The sequence below is a fragment of the Pholcus phalangioides genome, unplaced genomic scaffold, assembly GCF_987345545.1.
Source record: "Pholcus phalangioides strain wild (caught in Gottingen) unplaced genomic scaffold, Ppha-v1.0 ptg000017l_1, whole genome shotgun sequence".
NCBI classification, from domain to species: Eukaryota; Metazoa; Arthropoda; class Arachnida; order Araneae; family Pholcidae; genus Pholcus; species Pholcus phalangioides.
The window spans coordinates 61,124,400-61,140,967 of NW_028301610.1; the positions used below are offsets into that span (position 1 = coordinate 61,124,400).

General features: G+C 38.1%; 3 non-coding genes across 3 annotated transcripts; all 3 read right to left on the reverse strand.

The window, feature by feature from the left end:
* Window positions 1-10,875: 10,875 nt before the first annotated feature.
* On the reverse strand, window positions 10,876-10,964 carry TRNAM-CAU (transfer RNA methionine (anticodon CAU)). The gene is given in 2 exon segments: window positions 10,876-10,911; window positions 10,928-10,964. It is a non-coding gene; the product is annotated as a tRNA-Met (tRNA).
* A 380-nt stretch (window positions 10,965-11,344) lies between these two features.
* TRNAM-CAU (transfer RNA methionine (anticodon CAU)) lies at window positions 11,345-11,433 on the reverse strand. The gene is given in 2 exon segments: window positions 11,345-11,380; window positions 11,397-11,433. It is a non-coding gene; the product is annotated as a tRNA-Met (tRNA).
* Window positions 11,434-13,220: 1,787 nt separating this feature from the next.
* TRNAM-CAU (transfer RNA methionine (anticodon CAU)) lies at window positions 13,221-13,309 on the reverse strand. Its single transcript is given in 2 exon segments — window positions 13,221-13,256; window positions 13,273-13,309. It is a non-coding gene; the product is annotated as a tRNA-Met (tRNA).
* Window positions 13,310-16,568: the final 3,259 nt, after the last annotated feature.

The following is a 16,568-nucleotide window of genomic DNA, read 5'->3' on the forward strand; positions in this document are numbered from 1 at the left end:
AATGAATACAAAAATTATGTGCCCTTTAGAAACAATCTCATTTCAAGGTATGCATGCTTCACAAATGAACATGAGTAAATCAGAACATAAACAACATCACATCATACAAGTTGTATTTCACACCTATGACCTTTGTATCAATATGAAAATTTTTTTCTGATATGGCTAGAGCAATGCGTATGTACTAATAATGGCAGTATATTTTGTGTATTATAATATTTCTATATATCTATATGCAGATGTTACTGCGCTATAATTTAGGCAGGCTATTGGCTGAATCTATGTCCTTTTTGAGTTTAAAGAAGTCCCCCACCATCAATCATTGGTATCACAGTGCATCAAATAATTCATTTCTAAAAATATGTTTGATCCAAAGGTGCATTGAAAAAAGATTAATTTATCAGCTTCTAACTAGGTTTGTTCACTTCCAATGTCCACTGCTAAGGATTGCATCCCATGGAACACTGGAACTATGCTTCCTTTTCCAAAATTAAAGATATACGTGCTCTCTCTGTAGCGTGTTAGCGACATTTCTTTATATTTAATTTTCTACACACAAATCTACAATTTCAGACTGATCTCTGCCAATTTAACATATAGGCTACTAAACAGGACCCAACAGGAATGATACGCTAATTTGAAAGATTGTCAGATCAGGGCAACAATGATTCGTGCGCCTCAATCCCCAAATCAAAATGTTTCGCATTGTTCTGCAACAAGTCAGCTGAATGAAAATGCTCTGCGGTTAAAATTTAACTGAAATGTTTTCCATGTAAAACAACCCTCTTTTCTTAAAGTTCTTCCTGAGATTGTTCTGCAGTAGCACTGATTATTCTGTGAGAGATGTACGTAGCTGATTATTAGCATATTCTGCTTTGGAGGCCTCAACAATGCCGTTCAGAATGTTTGGTTACTGGGGCTCCCCAGCACTGCATCTAGGAAATATTTATTCTTTCGCAATGTCACTTCTTCAATGCTTTCAGCTTATCAAGTGAACTAGGCAGCGCAGGGTATTATACCTACTAGTTATTTATATAATATACAGCGCTGCCCGGGTTATCCTCAATTACTGGGAAAATTGAAAAAGTGACAAACCATTATAAAAGCATATGTAAACTATCATACATACTACTAGTAGCATTAAGGAAGTGACAAACCATTGTAAAGGCATATGCATGTCTGAAATGCATTGCTAGGGAACCAGGGGCTGAGCAGTAGGCGTAAATTAATAGGAAATGTTTGGGAGAGCTGAAATTTAGTGTGGGACGTAGCTCCTACCCAATATCTCTATACTGGAGGTAATGGGCCCATCCACAGATACAAGTTTACCGTGTGAGATGAGCCCATTTTGCCCATGGGGGGGGGGATAAGAGAAATGTTCCATATGTAGGAGGTTAGCACTTTATTTTTTTCAGGGCCGCAACTAGATGCTTGGTCACCCGGGGCAAGCGTGTATTTCGACGCCCCCTTGCAATGTTGAAGGATAGGTTTCAGAATGAAATTTACGCCCCCTCGGGTCCCGCGCCCGGGGCACGAGACCCACCTGCTCTTCCCCCCCCCAGTTCCGGCCTTGATTTTTTTGTACACAAGAAACATGAAAATTTCGTGCAACAAATACATTAAAATAGGCTTACCTCCCGCATCTCTTCCTCTCCTCGAGGCAATCTAATGAATCGCCTAGCCAGTCCGGCCACACATCGAGAAACTTGGTTGATGGCTCGACAACTGGAGGGTTGGCTGACGAGAGCAAGATCGCCCACAGTTAGCTGAAAATTTCCCGTTGCATAAAAGCGTAATGCTACGCATAACTTCTCCGCATTGGAAAGGCAATTGTTTATATTATTACTTGTTGGCAAATCGTCTGCTATCATTGACAGTATTTGTTCCGCAGTGCTTAGATTAATGCGATACCTCTCTTTAAAATCATCGTTTGATAAAACATCCATATCCGCTAATCTGTCATCATAAATAACTCTTGAACGACGTTCGAAATTCTCGATTGTTTCCAGCGTTCTAAGATCATGCAGAAGTTCGTACTGATCCTCCATCTTGTTTAAGGTAAATAACACTTACCGCGCATGCGTTAACATGCCTGTCATTTTTTAACAGCCCAAATAGCAGTGGCTACATTTGCACGAAAAAACCGGCTGCTAACCGGTCTGTGAAGCGCGGAGAATACCGTTTTCCAAATAACCATCGTTTTAGCAGGCGCTTGCATGTTAACAGCCGTCGGTGAATACGGCCATTAGCAGCATACTGAAGAAGAAACTGAATGAAATTTTGGCATAAGGTATTTTGAGGTATGCGCTCAAGAATGATATGGAAAACAACAGTGTCACTTTAACAGTTATGGTTACAGTGAGAAAATTTCGAAAATATCAAATGGCAACACCAAGTTTTTTGTAATGGAGATCACATTCCAATACAAAAAACTTGGTGTTGCCATTTGATATTTTCGAAATTTTCTGATTAACTGATTTAAACTTTCATTAACTGATATGATTTTACAGAAAGAGAATTTATTAGGTAGTTATAGACACTGAAAGTGGTAAAACTTACCACTTTCAAGTAAAGAAAACATCAACAAAGGTTTATGATATAATGTGATAGTGGTGCTTCATAAGATTTTTTTGAGGCTTGTAACCCCAACTATGGATTAGCAAGCAAAGAAAGGCGTAGAAATAGATGGCTTCTACGATTGCATGGAATACGAAATCAGGACAGAAAAAACATGAATTAGGAAATTTGTTGGTGATCTGTGTCTTGTATGCTCAATCTCAAACTTGTTTTTCAAAGAGTCGAAAATCGTCTCAACAATCGATCTTTTTCTGAGCAAAATCTTTTCTTTCAGGGAAATCAATGAGTTTTTCATACCTTTTTTCACGTTAGTGATGAGTTTTAGGCCTCTATCGAAGAGTTTTTCAAAGAGCTCTTTCTTTATATAGCCCTTATCTCCAAACAAAAGTCCGGTTAGTTTTTTGGTTAGAGTTGGCACAGGTTTTCTGTTGTCAACGTTACCTTTGGTTAGCGTAACTGCTTGAATTTCTCCAATTTAGTTAATCACCAAATGCAATTTAAAGCCGAGAAACCAACCGTACGTGCTCTTGCTAATTTCTGCCAAACCGTCAAAAACTTTTTTCCTGGAGATCCTTTCTTTGTGGCAAATTGCGATTGTAGAAGTGTCGATGTAGGAAATACCTGTCATTTTCGCTTTTTCGCAAAACCATTGAAAAAGTAATGCTAAATACCACAAAGCCCGCGATTTAAGAGCAACAAACCTGTCATATGTTGGCAATTTGGGAAACTGATTTGTAAAGTGGCAGATAAAGTTGGTAAAAAGCTTTGAAATTTTTGCATGGGGATTTATGATATAATAGGATTATGGTAAGGATTTCTGGAGTGGTAATTCTTGGTATTCTAGTGGGTTTTCTCCCGTTTAACAGGAGCATATTGGCAAAGTTCTCATCGACCGTGCGACAAAAATCCTCGACGCAACAGTACAGTTCTGTAATATCTTTCTTCATGGGTAATCTCCTATATTGAAGAGAAATGACTAGGAGTTTACCCGCTTTCCATCCTTTTTTCACTCCTTTCTAATCCATAGTTGGGAATCCCAGTGTCCGGGCACTGGGATCCAGAAAAGTTTGCTTGTAAGCAAGCAAACTAGCATAGAAAGTGGTTGTTAAAACACAACGTTTTCGATGAGATTATATGGAAAACTGGATTCCAGTGTCAAGCACTGGAATTTCAACAGTACCATTTCCATGAATATTGCTCTTAATTTGTAACTAACCTAAGCCATAAATATTAAGAAATTTACCAGGCAGAAAAAAAAGGCAAAGGACTCCCATGGTGCGAGTTTTGACCCTATAATAATTTGAACTGGCGCTGTAATAATGTGCTAACGCTTAAAATAAGCGCAATTTGGCTGAATGTAGAAAAAATAAAAAAGACATGCAGCCACTATAATTTCATGTAATCCGCCAAAAAGTTTTTTACTGAATTTTGTCATTGAGCCTGCAGGTCAAAAACAAGTTTTGAGTCATAAATACCCTTATTGTCATGGTAAGGGGGCTGGCGGAGTTTGTCAAGCAAGTTTTTTCGTTTCTACTGAATGACAGTTGTAGCTTGGGAGGTAGTGCAAGAAATTTTTATATTTTAATTTTTTAATAAAATAAAATACACCAGAGACACTTTTCAATTCCTTATAACACGCATTAGTAGCGTGAAGCGCTGAGTGGAGTCAGCAGCCTCCTTTAACTTCAGCAATTTTCACCTTTCTTAATTTTGTTATGGCAATCTTTAGTTTTCACCTGCCACAAGCATTTCTTATTCCTATACATTTCAATGAATTCTTCCAAACATTCGCGCTGCCCGTTTCGAAGATCACTTGTCATTGTAAACCTTGAGTCGTGAAAACTAAAAACTGAACTCTGAACTAAACTCTGATGGAGTGTTGAAATCGGTGTTTCCCAAAGTAGGACTATACAGGCTATGAATGGACACAAGGGGGTGATGGGGGGACGAGAGGAAAGCATCAGTTTTCGAAAACTCAGACCATTTTACCAAGGAAGCCTTTGCAAATATGGGCCTTGTGCAAAAAAAAACTAATATTGCACACTTAAATTCATACTTGTTTCATCAGAGATAAAGTGTTCTTTTTCTCCCTTTGAATGTGCGCTGTACATTCCAGATGTATTGTAACTGTAAATTGATCGGTAAAGCCTACTGTCACAGATCTCCACACCATCTGAGGATAAACCATCTGGGGTCCTGCATCCCCGGGGGCTGGTTTTACTAATGAATATTGTCATTATTCGAGCCATTTCCCCCCAACCCCCACAAAGATGGGATTGGGATCAGGATTCTGGTTTCAGAGCCCGAGATGATTCCAATCATTCTTTTTTCCCACGTTAAAAAATTCACTATAGTGGCGGCTCGGCAAAGAGAATAGCCTCTGTGCCCTGCGGCAGGATGTGGGTGGGAAGGGGCAGGGGGGTGACGCCCAAGAGCCGCGACGCACACTTTGAGGAAGACTGCTGCAACGGAAGATGTTTGTTGAATCTACACCATAAATACAATAATGTATTTTTTACTCCTTCAAAATTTTGATATTACTAAAACCTCTCATAATGACCGATTTTCATGACTTAAGTAAAAGGCACTACTGCCTACTCATGCTTATCAAAAATGCTATCCATATCTACAGTTATTATGACAATATAAGCAATAAAAGAGAAATTTTGGTATTGCAATCGACGCCCGATATAACGATCCCTTCGTCCCGTCGAGAATGGACGATATATTTGGAGCAAGGTCGTAGCGAGGGGGAGACTTGGGGGTGTGGTCGGGTCTGATTGGGACGGTCGTTATATAAATAAAACATTTGGGACTTACCCTACCAGTCTTTGTCACTATAACGTGAATGATCGCTATAACGTGAAGTTGTCATAATGAGCGTGGACTGTATCTTCGAAAACAAGCATCGTTTCTCCTCTGAATATACAGATAGGGGATACATGCTCCTTCAGCATCGTATGATAGTATTTTCTTTTCGCGATAGCGTCGATTTAAAAAAAATAATTTTTTTGACTTGAAAATTTTTACGGTAACTTACGTCGTGTTTTTCCTTGAAAGAAAACTGCATTTTCACGCGACCTCTTACGATTAATTCAACTCAATTAGAAATTGACTTATTATTAAGCATAGTATGCATATTCATAGTATTATTCAATGATATAATTATATTATCAATCGTATATCTCTCTCAAAGAATTTTTCGATTGTTTTCTTGCGTTTAACTAGCGTAATTTCATCTGAATTTTTTTCTTTCAATGTTTGAGCTGAAAGTTGAAATTCGTTGCAATCTGACGAGATGTGTCCAAAAAACAAATTCAATGAGATTCATTAAGAATTACACGTAAAAGAAAATAATAAATTGCAGTGATTTTTGTCCTGTTGATGCTTGCTGGTTTTCGGTCAAGAATGGAGTAGGAATCCTGCGTTTGAAATTGCAAACAATTGCAAACATTAACTGACTCGTATAAACACCTGATTGAGCGACTGCAGGGGGAAATCTATGGATTGGCTAGGACTTGTAGGAAAAAATGGACAAGGATAAAGAAGGACGCACCGTGGTGGAATGATAGACTGCAGGTGCAGAGAAGTTATGTAAAGGCTCTTCGGAGACTACACCAAAAGGAAAGAGATGATGAATTACGGCGGTTGAAAAAACAGAGGTTTATCATTGAGAGGAGTAGGTATAGGAGCATGCTACGTAAGGAAAAAATAGAGAACTTTCGAGGATATCTGGGAAGGCTAACGGAAAAAGATTCTCATGGAGTAAAAGATAGAATAATCCATAACAAACTGGAGAGAAACACCGCCAGGAGAGGAATATTTAAACCTGATGGGGGCCTGACTAACAACTATGAAGATACAGTTACAACCTTAATTAGACATCACTTTAGAATCGTAGAGAACATGGAATATAATATGGGAACTTCTTTAAATGAAGCAAACAATGAAGAAGAGTTTCATGAGATTACGCTTGAAGAGATCAAGCTGGCCTTGCAGCAAACTGGAAAAGACAAGGCTCCAGGTCCGGATGGGATCACAGCCGGAATAGTGGAAGAACTGTTCATATCGAATGAAACATGGTTTAAAGACATATATAATAAGTGTCTTGAGGAGGGGTCCTTCCCAACAGTCTGGAAAAGGGCAAGAGTGGCATTTATACCCAAGGAAGACAAAGACAGTAGATTACCGGGATCATATAGACCTATATGCTTGCTTCCAGTTTGGGGGAAACTATATGATAAAATTATAACGAATAGATTGATCTGCTTTTTAGAAAAACATGGTTTAACTTCAGAGAAACAATTTGGATTCAGAAGAGGAAGGAACGCGCTCTTGGCAATAGATCAATTGGTAGGAACCATAATGACCAACATTGAACAAAAAGGTAAACCGAATTACACTTGTGTCATTGGACTAGATATGAAAAATGCCTTCAACAGTGTCTCGACAGAACAAACTGGATATATACTTACGAATATGGGTCTTGATAAATACTCAAGAGGTGTGATAATGGACTTCTTGAGTAACAGAATTATATTAAATGAGACCAATGGAACTATACATCACTACAATATGGGGGTCCCACAGGGATCGTCCATGGGACCGATATTGTGGTCACTATATATAAATGAACTATTACAAATGGAACTAAACAAACAAGAAACAATTCAGGCTTTTGCAGATGACCTAGTGGTAACAATAACTTCAAAAAATTATAGCTCTTTTCAACGATACAGTGAGGATATTCTTGAAAGGATATATCGATGGACAATAAAATACCAACTCGAAATAAATTATGAAAAGAGTAACTATTGCATATTCAAATATGGTAAAGAGGTGGAGAGAAAGCCACCAATTTATATGCATGGACGTAGACTGCAATATAGCAATAACATAAGATACCTCGGAATAAGACTTGATTATAACATGAACTTCACTGGTCACCTAAGGGAGGTACACAAAAAGGTCATTGGAATGACATACAAAATTAGAAGAATAATCTCAAATGATTGGGGTATATCCCCAAAGATTATGAAGGAAATATATCTAACTTGTATTCAAAAAACCATATTATATGGTTGCAAAATCTGATATCGAGATCTGCTATACCTGAAAACTAAACTAACCCAAATACAAAGAAAACCACTATTGGCAATTACAAAGTGCTATAAATCCGTATCGGACGATGCTTTAGAAGTACTAGCAGGATGTATACCATTGTATTTAATAGCACAAAGTAATAAGAAAAATTTTTTGTTGTATACGCGACGAGAAAATATTCGGGTACATGGAGAAGAAATATCCCCTAATGACATTTATCACGGGCCAATTGACTTTGAAGAGCCATGGAAAATGCGAAGCTTAGCATGGGATAGTAAGATTAATAGAGAACAAGGATGGGAAGTATTCACGGATGGCTCGAGAATGGAGGAGAGAACTGCTTGCGCTTTTGTAATCCTTAAAGATGGAATAATATTTGAGGAAGAAGTAAAACGACTATCAGATAACACCACGGTGTATAGAGCTGAATTATTAGCAATTAAAATGGCTTTGGAAAGAATAGAATCGATGAGAATCGAAGAAGTAAACCTTTATACCGACTCCATGTCGTGTCTGAATACGTTGAAAAGACCAGACAGGTATGAAGAAGAAACAAAAATAATTAAAGAGATATGTCTCCAAAGGGTAGTAAATTTGCATTGGGTCAAGGCCCACACGGGTAACAAACATAACGAATATGTGGACAAATTGGCAAAATCTGGAACACTACATAGCCAAATTGATCTTGCAACCAAATATAGTAAAGCACAGATCAAGACTAAACTGAAGAAGGAAAACATCAGGGAATGGCAAAGGAAATGGGACACAACAACAAAAGGACGCTCTGTATATGCAATTTATCCAGAGGTTGGAACGAAAAGAACACTGGGCGACTTTTACATTAATCAACTCTTAACAGAACACGGTGCACTTGGTTATTACCAAGGTTGGCACCATGGAAGAAGTAGCTTATGAGTATTTTGTGGAGACACAAATACACGAAGAAGACACTATATTTACGAGTGTCAATACTGGAAAGAGGAGAGAGAGAAGACAATTCCAAGAAACATGAGAGACCTGGAACTGAAAATTTTGTTGAAAAACAGAAGAATAAAAGAATTACTGACCAGAATCATTAAAGAATCAATGATCATATATTGTGAGTACTGGCAGTGAATTCACACCAGCGCCACTTGTGTGATCGATTCGCAAATAATAAAAGTGACTGGACACGATCATGGAAGATTCAGGGGCAGCTCGAGTAAGGAAGAGGGAGAGGGGTGGGACAGTATGGATGGTATATATAGAGGATCAAGATGTCTGTTTGCTCTGTGACAAATGTCTGTGAATAATAATGTGATTCACAATTGTTCTCTCGATAATAATTTTTTTACATTTTGTAATTTTGTAGAATTTTATAATTTCAATAATTTGAATATGAATAATATTTAGCAGTAATTACTGTAAAATGATAATTGAACTGATGGAATCGTTATTTAAATGACTTAGGTATTATGGTAACGACTTTCTGGGAAAGAAAATATGTGTCTTTTGAAGGATGTAATATATGTAAAACATTTTGTGAGCATTGACAATAACTTGTATTTCTTTGGTAAGAAACATGATTGATAGGTAAAAGATTACTAAGGTAACAAGGAATGGTAGAACCGCCAGTAGATGAATGTCGGAAGATGATTAATGGATATTTTTAATGCACACACATAGAAACTAACGGATGATTGTATTTATTAATTTAATATGTGAACTATATAAGGTAAATAATATTTGTGCTTTTAAAATCTAACAAAAGAATGTTTAGATAGCAATGGTTGTAAAACAACTATTGCGACTACATATTTGAATACTGAATGGATTTGTTGAGACCATGTCATCATTGTCTTTGAGAATTGTGTCTGTATGATCTATGATATAATATGCAAATATGTATAACACAGGATATGTTCATAACATGTAAAGACCTTTAAAAGGATCGCTAGTGAAATGGTATAAATAACCACTAATACCTTGTTGCCCTTTATGGGTAGTCTTTGGGAAAGAAATGTATAGAAAAGAAGAAAAGTGAGAGAGAGCCGCAGACACGAGAACTGAACTCAGGACTTTCAGATTAATCAGTATTGATAGATGATGATATTAACGCGCTGTGCCAAGGAAGATGCTTTAAAATATATTTAAGCATGTTGCGTGATTATGTATGCATTCGTTGTATATAGAAAACACCTCGTGCTGACCATTAGGCGAAACAAACACTTGAAAAAACACATTGATTTCAGAAATATATAAGAAAAGTAAGAAACTGTGCGCCAGCTGAGGATCGAACACGGGACCTTCAGATTACTCTGTTCAGAGATTATGAGACTGACGCGCTGCCAACTGCGATACTGAGGCTTGATCGAAACCAATTTTCTCATGTGTGTTCGCGTATGCATTCACTGTACACGAAACTCCTCGTGTTAATGATACGAATGAAACACTTTTGAAAGGACACATTCATTTCAGAAATGTATAGAGAAGAAGAAAATTGAGAGAGAGCCGCAGACTCGAGAACTGAACTCAGGACTTTCAGATTAATCTGTATTGATAGATGAAGATAATGACGCGCTGTGTCAATGGCCCTTTGGAAGATGCGTAGAAATATATTTCAGCATGTTGCGTGATTATGTATGAATTCGTTGTATATAGAAAACACCTCGTGTTGACCCTTAGGCGACACAAACACTTGAAAAAACACATTGATTTTAGAAATATATAAGAAAAGTAAGAAACTGTGCCCCAGCTGAGGATCGAACTCAGGACCTTCAGATTACTCTGTTCAGAGATTATGAGACTGACGCGCTGTCAACAGCGCTACTGAGGCTTGATCGGAACCAATTTTCTCATTTGTGTTCGCGAATGCATTCACTGTACACGAAACTCCTCGTGTTAATGATACCAATGAAACACTTTTGAAAGGACACATTCATTTCAGAAATGTATAGAAAAGAATAAAATTGAGAGAGAGCCGCAGACTCGAGAACTGAACTCAGGACTTTCAGATTAATCTGTATTGATAGATGAAGATAATGACGCGCTGTGTCAATGGCCCTTAGGAAGATGCGTAGAAATATATTTCAGCATGTTGCGTGATTATGTATGCATTCGTTGTATATAGAAAACACCTCGTGTTGACCATTAGGCGACACAAACACTTGAAAAAACACATTGATTTCAGAAATATATAAGAAAAGTAAGATACTGTGCCCCAGCTGAGGATCGAACTCAGGACCTTCAGATTACTCTGTTCAGATATTATGAGACTGACGCGCTGCAAACTGCGCTACTGAGGCTTGATCGAAACCAATTTCCTCATGTGTGTTCGCGTATGCATTCACTGTACACGAAACTCCTCGTGTTAATGATACGAATGAAACACTTTTGAAAGGACACATTCATTTCAGAAATGTATAGAAAAGAAGAAAATTGAGAGAGAGCCGCAGACTCGAGAACTGAACTCAGGACATTCAGATTAATCTGTATTGATAGATGAAGATAATGACGCGCTGTGTCAATGGCCCCTAGGAAGATGCGTAGAAATATATTTCAGCATGTTGCGTGATTATGTATGCATTCGTTGTATATAGAAAACACCTCGTGTTGACCATTAGGCGACACAAACACTTGAAAAAACACATTGATTTCAGAAATATATAAGAAAAGTAAGATACTGTGCCCCAGCTGAGGATCGAACTCAGGACCTTCAGATTACTCTGTTCAGATATTATGAGACTGACGCGCTGCAAACTGCGCTACTGAGGCTTGATCGAAACCAATTTCCTCATGTGTGTTCGCGTATGCATTCACTGTACACGAAACTCCTCGTGTTAATGATACGAATGAAACACTTTTGAAAGGACACATTCATTTCAGAAATGTATAGAAAAGAAGAAAATTGAGAGAGAGCCGCAGACTCGAGAACTGAACTCAGGACTTTCAGATTAATCTGTATTGATAGATGAAGATAATGACGCGCTGTGTCAATGGCCCTTAGGAAGATGCGTAGAAATATATTTCAGCATGTTGCGTGATTATGTATGCATTCGTTGTATATAGAAAACACCTCGTGTTGACCATTAGGCGAAACAAACACTTGAAAAAACACATTGATTTCAGAAATATATAAGAAAAGTAAGATACTGTGCCCCAGCTGAGGATCGAACTCAGGACCTTCAGATTATTCTGTTCAGATATTATGAGACTGACGCGCTGCCAACAGCGCTACTGAGGCTTGATCAAAACCAATTTTCTCATGTGTGTTCGCGAATGCATTCACTGTACACGAAACTCTTCGTGTTAATGATACGAATGAAACACTTTTGAAAGGACACATTCATTTCAGAAAGGTATAGAAAAGAATAAAATTGAGAGAGAGCCGCAGACTCGAGAACTGAACTCAGGACTTTCAGATTAATCTGTATTGATAGATGAAGATAATGACGCGCTGTGTCAATGGCCCTTAGGAAGATGCGTAGAAATATATTTCAGCATGTTGCGTGATTATGTATGAATTCGTTGTATATAGAAAACACCTCGTGTTGACCCTTAGGCGACACAAACACTTGAAAAAACACATTGATTTTAGAAATATATAAGAAAAGTAAGAAACTGTGCCCCAGCTGAGGATCGAACTCAGGACCTTCAGATTACTCTGTTCAGATATTATGAGACTGACGCGCTGCCAACAGCGCTACTGAGGCTTGATCAAAACCAATTTTCTCATTTGTGTTCGCGAATGCATTCACTGTACACGAAACTCTTCGTGTTAATGATACGAATGAAACACTTTTGAAAGGACACATTCATTTCAGAAATGTATAGAAAAGAATAAAATTGAGAGAGAGCCGCAGACTCGAGAACTGAACTCAGGACTTTCAGATTAATCTGTATTGATAGATGAAGATAATGACGCGCTGTGTCAATGGCCCTTAGGAAGATGCGTAGAAATATATTTCAGCATGTTGCGTGATTATGTATGAATTCGTTGTATATAGAAAACACCTCGTGTTGACCCTTAGGCGACACAAACACTTGAAAAAACACATTGATTTTAGAAATATATAAGAAAAGTAAGAAACTGTGCCCCAGCTGAGGATCGAACTCAGGACCTTCAGATTACTCTGTTCAGAGATTATGAGACTGACGCGCTGTCAACAGCGCTACTGAGGCTTGATCGGAACCAATTTCCTCATGTGTGTTCGCGTATGCATTCACTGTACACGAAACTCCTCGTGTTAATGATACGAATGAAACACTTTTGAAAGGACACGTTCATTTCAGAAATGTATAGAAAAGAAGAAAATTGAGAGAGAGCCGCAGACTCGAGAACTAAACTCAAGACTTTCACATTAATCTGTATTGATAGATGAAGATAATGACGCGCTGTGTCAATGGCCCTTAGGAAGATGCGTAGAAATATATTTCAGCATGTTGCGTGATTATGTATGCATTCGTTGTATATAGAAAACACCTCGTGTTGACCATTAGGCGACACAAACACTTGAAAAAACACATTGATTTCAGAAATATATAAGAAAAGTAAGATACTGTGCCCCAGCTGAGGATCGAACTCAGGACCTTCAGATTACTCTGTTCAGATATTATGAGACTGACGCGCTGCAAACTGCGCTACTGAGGCTTGATCGAAACGAATTTCCTCATGTGTGTTCGCGTATGCATTCACTGTACACGAAACTCCTCGTGTTAATGATACGAATGAAACACTTTTGAAAGGACACGTTCATTTCAGAAATGTATAGAAAAGAAGAAAATTGAGAGAGAGCCGCAGACTCGAGAACTAAACTCAAGACTTTCACATTAATCTGTATTGATAGATGAAGATAATGACGCGCTGTGTCAATGGCCCTTAGGAAGATGCGTAGAAATATATTTCAGCACGTTGCGTGATTATGTATGCATTCGTTGTATATAGAAAACACCTCGTGTTGACCATTAGGCGAAACAAACACTTGAAAAAACACATTGATTTCAGAAATATATAAGAAAAGTAAGATACTGTGCCCCAGCTGAGGAGCGAACTCAGGACCTTCAGATTATTCTGTTCAGATATTATGAGACTGACGCGCTGCCAACAGCGCTACTGAGGCTTGATTAAAACCAATTTTCTCATGTGTGTTCGCGAATGCATTCACTGTACACGAAACTCTTCGTGTTAATGATACGAATGAAACACTTTTCAAAGGACACATTCATTTCAGAAATGTATAGAAAAGAAGAAAATTGAGAGAGAGCCGCAGACTCGAGAACTGAACTCAGGACTTTCAGATTAATCTGTATTGATAGATGAAGATAATGACGCGCTGTGTCAATGGCCCTTAGGAAGATGCGTAGAAATATATTTCAGCATGTTGCGTGATTATATATGAATTCGTTGTATATAGAAAACACCTCGTGTTGACCCTTAGGCGACACAAACACTTGAAAAAACACATTGATTTCAGAAATATATAAGAAAAGTAAGAAACTGTGCCCCAGCTGAGGATCGAACTCAGGACCTTCAGATTACTCTGTTCAGATATTATGAGACTGACGCGCTGCCAACAGCGCTACTGAGGCTTGATCAAAACCAATTTTCTCATTTGTGTTCGCGAATGCATTCACTGTACACGAAACTCTTCGTGTTAATGATACGAATGAAACACTTTTGAAAGGACACATTCATTTCAGAAATGTATAGAAAAGAAGAAAATTGAGAGAGAGCCGCAGACTCGAGAACTGAACTCAGGACTTTCAGATTAATCTGTATTGATAGATGAAGATAATGACGCGCTGTGTCAATGGCCCTTAGGAAGATGCGTAGAAATATATTTCAGCATGTTGCGTGATTATGTATGCATTCGTTGTATATAGAAAACACCTCGTGTTGACCATTAGGCGACACAAACACTTGAAAAAACACATTGATTTCAGAAATATATAAGAAAAGTAAGATACTGTGCCCCAGCTGAGGATCGAACTCAGGACCTTCAGATTACTCTGTTCAGATATTATGAGACTGACGCGCTGCCAACAGCGATACTGAGGCTTGATTAAAACCAATTTTCTCATGTGTGTTCGCGAATGCATTCACTGTACACGAAACTCTTCGTGTTAATGGTACGAATGAAACACTTTTGAAAGGACACATTCATTTCAGAAATGTATAGAAAAGAAGAAAATTGAGAGAGAGCCGCAGACTCGAGAACTGAACTCAGGACTTTCAGATTAATCTGTATTGATAGATGAAGATAATGACGCGCTGTGTCAATGGCCCTTAGGAAGATGCGTAGAAATATATTTCAGCATGTTGCGTGATTATGTATGCATTCGTTGTATATAGAAAACACCTCGTGTTGACCATTAGGCGACACAAACACTTGAAAAAACACATTGATTTCAGAAATATATAAGAAAAGTAAGATACTGTGCCCCAGCTGAGGATCGAACTCAGGACCTTCAGATTACTCTGTTCAGATATTATGAGACTGACGCGCTGCCAACAGCGATACTGAGGCTTGATTAAAACCAATTTTCTCATGTGTGTTCGCGAATGCATTCACTGTACACGAAACTCTTCGTGTTAATGATACGAATGAAACACTTTTGAAAGGACACATTCATTTCAGAAATGTATAGAAAAGAAGAAAATTGAGAGAGAGCCGCAGACTCGAGAACTGAACTCAGGACTTTCAGATTAATCTGTATTGATAGATGAAGATAATGACGCGCTGTGTCAATGGCCCTTAGGAAGATGCGTAGAAATATATTTAAGCATGTTGCGTGATTATGTATGCATTCGTTGTATATAGAAAACACCTCGTGTTGACCATTAGGCGACACAAACACTTGAAAAAACACATTGATTTCAGAAATATATAAGAAAAGTAAGAAACTGTGCCCCAGCTGAGGATCGAACTCAGGACCTACAGATTACTCTGTTCAGATATTATGAGACTGACGCGCTGCCAACAGCGCTACTGAGGCTTGATTAAAACCAATTTTCTCATGTGTGTTCGCGAATGCATTCACTGTACACGAAACTCTTCGTGTTAATGATACGAATGAAACACTTTTCAAAGGACACATTCATTTCAGAAATGTATAGAAAAGAAGAAAATTGAGAGAGAGCCGCAGACTCGAGAACTAAACTCAAGACTTTCACATTAATCTGTATTGATAGATGAAGATAATAACGCGCTGTGTCAATGGCCCTTAGGAAGATGCGTAGAAATATATTTCAGCATGTTGCGTGATTATGTATGAATTCGTTGTATATAGAAAACACCTCGTGTTGACCCTTAGGCGACACAAACACTTGAAAAAACACATTGATTTTAGAAATATATAAGAAAAGTAAGAAACTGTGCCCCAGCTGAGGATCGAACTCAGGACCTTCAGATTACTCTGTTCAGATATTATGAGACTGACGCGCTGCAAACTGAGCTACTGAGGCTTGATCGAAACCAATTTCCTCATGTGTGTTCGCGTATGCATTCACTGTACACGAAACTCCTCGTGTTAATGATACGAATGAAACACTTTTGAAAGGACACATTCATTTCAGAAATGTATAGAAAAGAAGAAAATTGAGAGAGAGCCGCAGACTCGAGAACTGAACTCAGGACATTCAGATTAATCTGTATTGATAGATGAAGATAATGACGCGCTGTGTCAATGGCCCTTAGGAAGATGCGTAGAAATATATTTCAGCATGTTGCGTGATTATGTATGCATTCGTTGTATATAGAAAACACCTCGTGTTGACCATTAGGCGACACAAACACTTGAAAAAACACATTGATTTCAGAAATATATAAGAAAAGTAAGATACTGTGCCCCAGCTGAGGATCGAACTCAGGACCTTCAGATTACTCTGTTCAGATATTATGAGACTGACG